Here is a 5571-nt window from a genome sequence, read left to right as displayed (position 1 = left end):
GAGAGCCAGACTTCTTTCCTTCTTGGGTGCATCCATTTTCATGGTCTGCCTTCTCAGTTCATAGGCAGTAAGATCCAGCTTAAGGGTAGCAATGTTCTTTGATTCCTGAATAGCAGTAATTTTGCTTTCTTAAGAGACTGGCAGAACCCTGGTCAAAATCTTCCCAACTTTGTCTTCTTCGAGAATAATCCTTCCAAGATATTTAAGTTCATTTGTTAGTGTGGTGAACCTTGTATACATCTCTTGGATGGTTTCTCCTTCTTTCATGGTGAAGTTTTCATACTGGGAGTACATCAGTATTCCTCTGGACCTCTTCACTTGAGGTGTTCCTTTATGAGCCACTTGCAAAGTGACCCAGATTTCCTTAGTAGTGGTACAACTTTGAATTCTACTGTACTCATCTGGACTTAGTCCACACACAAGCCATTTCTTGGCCTTAGCATTCTTCTCGACTTCTTTAGGTCTTCAGCAGTGCAGTCAGCTCTAGTCTTTGGCACATCCACTCCTTCAGCATTCTTCTTTGTAGTTGCTAGAGGGCCATCACTAACTATGTCCCAGAGTTCATAGTCTTCTCCTATGATGTGATCCCTCATCCTGTTCTTCCACCAAGAATAGTACTGACCGTTGAAAAGTAGAGGCCTAGCAGTGGATTGCCCTTCCCAGTTTTCAGGTGGTGTACTCATGTTGATCTTTTCCTAAGGTGTTAGCCTTTTCAAGGATAACCCGCTCTGATACCAATTGATGTTTTAAGCGTCAATACCACAAAAGAGGGGGGTGGGTGATTTGTGTGGTACCCAATTTTCGATCTAGAAGAACCAGGTTCTTCTAGGTGTTCTAACTACTACTGTTAGCGGAATTAAAAGTACATAAAATAAAGAACATAGAGATTTTGACGTGGAAAACACCCGGCTCAAAAGGTAAAAAAACCACGACCTACTACTCAGTAGGATTTTCCCCAACACTTTACTAAATCACTGAGCCAAAACAACATTTACAAAACTCTTTGTAAACCTAAGGATTACCTCTAATCCCGTTGTAGCAACCGGCCTCTAACTGTTGCGACAACTTCAAGTTAGCCTATAACTTGAACTCTCCAAGTATCTAATACAATTGTTTCTATGAAAGCTAGAAAGGTACAACTTTAAACCACCTACTACAATTGAACTAGAATAAGAAAAAATACAATAGAACTAGTTATTCTATCTCGCTCAAGTAGCTTCAGGAGTGCACACTCAAATATCACATAAATTGCTTGCAAAATCGCCTTGCTCTTTTGCTTTCAATTTAGTTTAACTTCTGCGTATGTGCAATACCTGTAAAAAAGATCAACCAATATTATTTAATAGGTTAGTAATCAGAGTTTGATTGGGATTCAATTTCTGATCTTCTATCGTAGTTGAGTCCTTGACGATATCAAACTCTAACACTCTGTTTATCCGGATTGTGTTCTCTTCATATAAGGAGACTTTCTCCCCTTATCCAATATGCAACCTTTTCGATCAGATCAGGAGATATTGCTGCTTGATCAGTGGGACTTATCTCCTTCATATGCATCTCACATGTATAGGTTGATCATGACTGTGCTTCACATGATGGACCTAGTCTATGACTAAGTTCATTTGTCATTCTTCAAAACATCACCTGTTCTTGGGCCAACAGCGCTGGGCACCGCTGTCAGGCAAGCCAATCATAAATGCTTAATTTAATTCTTATCTTAATAATTTTAAAAATTGAAATTTTCCTTCAATTTAGATAGTAAAAGATAATCTTTATAATCATCCCAGAACCTGGTGTCACAAGTGCATGAGCAATTTCTAGGAAATAATGTAATACAACAACCGTTCGGAATACAATATTGGACAAAAAGTAAATACAGTAATCTAAAAGATACTCTACTGGCTGCGGGTCATCTCAATAAGTGCAGCTCACCTAGGTCTGTAGATCAACCATGCTGCTACACCCACTAAGCCACTAGAGATGCATGTGCTTGTGCAACAAAAATACACAGCAAGTGTAGTATGAGTACGAAAATAACGTGTACCCAGCTAGTATCCCGTCTAATCTCGAAGAAGTAGAGACGAGAGGTCGACTTCGACACTTACTAGTGGTCTAATGATAATATAGTGAAAATGTGAGGAGATCATGGATTTTATAAAACAAACAATTATAATTCATAATGCCAGATAGCAGGTAAACAACTTTCCAAATAATAACAAATTTCCAAAAAATTTATTCTTCATTATCTTTATTAATTTATCTCCGGCCAGGAAAGGCAAATATCAACATTTATAAATCTCAGGCAAACAATACAAGCATGCGCATATCATGCCGAGGTCGTATGGCCTGATCCAAGATAAATGTAAAATGTGCACCGCCGAGGGTCAAACGACGCGAACTATAAATGCATCTATTACCCCGCTCGCGAATCATACATGCGAGTGCGGCACACATAGATACACACATTCAAACAACCAATTCAAAGTTTATCGGGGAACGTTTATCCAAATAAAAACCAATTCTCTTTTAATGATTTAAGAAAAATGAAATTTAATCCTTTTAGAAATTCATTTACCAATTCGCTATGGTTTAAGAAATTCAACTGTCAATAAGATTACCAATGTTCCAAGTATAACATGCTTTTGGGTCCTAAACTACCCGGACTTAAACATAATAGTAGATACGCACGGACTCTCGTCACCTCGTGCATATGTAGCCCCCACAAATAGGAGCACATAACCGATTATTTCACCTATGGGGACAATTTCCTCTTACAAGGTTAGAAATGAGACTCACCTCGCTTTGAGGATCCATAACCGACATTCCACGCCTTTCCGAAAACTCGAGTCGATGCAAAATGCTCCAAAGTTAGCCAACAATTATGCAAATCCATTAATATATGCTCAATTACTCATTCCAATCCAATTTATAACAATTCCTAACCCCGATCGAAAAGTTAACAAAATTGCCCTTGGGCCAGCGTGCTCGGATTCCGAAATTTTTTGAAGATAAAGTTTACCCATGAACTCACGAACTCTAGTATATGATTTTCTCTTAATTCCATGCCCAAAATCGTGGTAAAAATCCAAAATATAAATTTCTAGGTCTCCTATCAAAAACCCACAATTTCTACCAAATTTTCATGCTCAAATCCGTATATAATCCAAGTATTAACTCAAAACTAGCAGAATCCACTTACCTCATGCTTGGTGATGAAAATGACACTCCCAAGTTGCTCCAAACTCAGCTCCCATGAAAGAAAATGAGTGAAAATTAGCCAACCCCGATTTTTAAAAAGAATACTGCCTCCAGCCTTTTTGCACCTACGGTCTCTCGACCGCTTCTGCAGCCCTGCAGATGCAGATCAAACACCGCTTCTGCGGTCCAGGGCTCCCAGCCCATTCCTGCTTCTGCGTCCTCTCCTCCGCAGGTGCGGTCTCGCTTCTGCGACGAGATGACCGCATCTGCGGACCCATCTCTCCCCCATCAAATCGTATATGCGACCTTAGGGCCGCTTCTTCTGCTACGCACCTACGGCCAAAACCTCACAGGTGCGGTTACACCAGACACCATCTGCATCAAACCTCCTCCAAATTCCATTTTTGATCCATTAACCATCCGGAATCCACCCGAGGCACCCGGGATCCCAACCAATCGTACCAACTAGTCCCAAAACACATTACGGACTTTTTCGAGGCCTCAAATCATATCAGACAACGCTAAAATCATGAATCGACCTCCAATCCAAGCTTAATGAACTTTAGAATTTCAAACTTCTGCATTCGATGCCGAAACATATCAAATCATGTCTGATTGACCTCAAATTTTGCACACAAGCCACATTTGACATTACAGACCTCCAACTTACGGATTAGGAATCCGACCCCGATATCAAAAAGTCCACTTCTGGTCAAACTTCTCAAATACCTTCAAATTTCTATCTTTAGCCAAATGACTCCAAAACGACCCACGAACCTCCAAATTCACTTTCGATCGCGCTCTCAACACCAGAATTACCATACGGAGTTACTCCCAAACTCGAAATCCCAAACGGACATCGATAATACTGGAATGCACTTCAACCCAAACTTATGAAATCTTCCAAAAATGCTAACTTCTACAATAGGTGCTGAAACGTTCATAGGTCTTCCAAAACCCGATCCGGACATACGCCCAAGTCCAAAACGAACCTGCTGGAACTTTCAAATCCTGATTCCGAGGTCGTTTACTTCAAAAATCCAATCTTAGTCGGTTCTTCCAACTTAAGGCCTCCGAAATGAAAATTCTCTTCCCAAATCAACTCCGAACTTCCCGGAATTCAATTCCGACCATGAGTACAAGTCATAATACCTGAAGCGAAGCTGCTCATGGCCTGAAACTATTGAACAACACGTTAGAGCTCAAAACGACTGGTCGGGTCATTACATAAACCAAGTAACTTATTATTACATACTAAAATACACTTATATATGTTACAAAAATCTTCATGTTGACCGCCAAAAATGTGGTGTAGTGGATGAGACTGCTCTTCCCTTAACCAGAGGTTTCGAGTTTGAGCCCTGAGTATGAAACATTCTTGGTAGGGAATGCTTTCTCCCGAATGGGGTCCTATGCGGCGCGAATATGGATATAGTCGAGTTCCAATATGGATATCGGTCATTGGATGAAGAATAAAATGTTATATGGTAACATTCAATGAAGAATATTCTACAATATTAAGTGCATGATCCATTATAAAGAATATGACATCATTGCCCACCGTTACACATTATTCAATAGCCCTCATAATTGTCATTTAAGAGGGGATTTCTCCTAGGACATTATTCCCTAGGTATAACTATTAATAGTGAGCTCTACCATCATTGTAAGACACACGAATTTTCTGGCAAGCATACACTTTATTCTATTAAATGCTCAAATAACATTTTACTTTTTTGCTTATTTATGTTGTTCTTACTGCCTCCAGTAGCTCTGCACATGGGACTAAGATATCTGCCATTTATTTCAATTTCAAGGCTAAGTCATATATTTTTGTCTAATTTATCTATTATTTTGGATCAAATTACATATAAATTCAACTGTACTGTTTTACGGGTAAACAGTTTGGCACCCACCATGGGGAATAGACAGTCGTGTAATTGAATTAATTCCTACATCTATTACTAACTTGTTTGATTCATTATTTTCAGCAAAAATCATTAAAAATGGCAGATAATGGTGCCAACAATACACACAACATTGAGGCCCAAGGAAATCAGCCTCAGCACGAAGATTCCATCAGCGATACCCACAATGAGGGGAACGAGACCACGTCGGTCCATGACGGCCTATATCCATGACATGTTTGAGTGGAAACTCATGATGATGTTGAAGACGAGCATGTCGTTGAAACAGTAAGGATGTTGAAGGATCAATAAGAGGCCATAATAGGTCATCTCACATGACAGGATTAGGTCATGACGGAATTAAAGCAGGCGTTGCCGGGTGCTTCCAATAATGCGAATAGACAATGTACAGTTCCTCCCGGTGCTCTCGCAAATCAGACAACATAAAAGGTCGATAACAACACCCCAA

Source organism: Nicotiana tabacum, chromosome 3 (genome assembly GCF_000715075.1).
Source record: "Nicotiana tabacum cultivar K326 chromosome 3, ASM71507v2, whole genome shotgun sequence".
Taxonomy (NCBI): Eukaryota; Viridiplantae; Streptophyta; class Magnoliopsida; order Solanales; family Solanaceae; genus Nicotiana; species Nicotiana tabacum.
Note: the sequence above shows the minus strand (reverse complement) of the source record.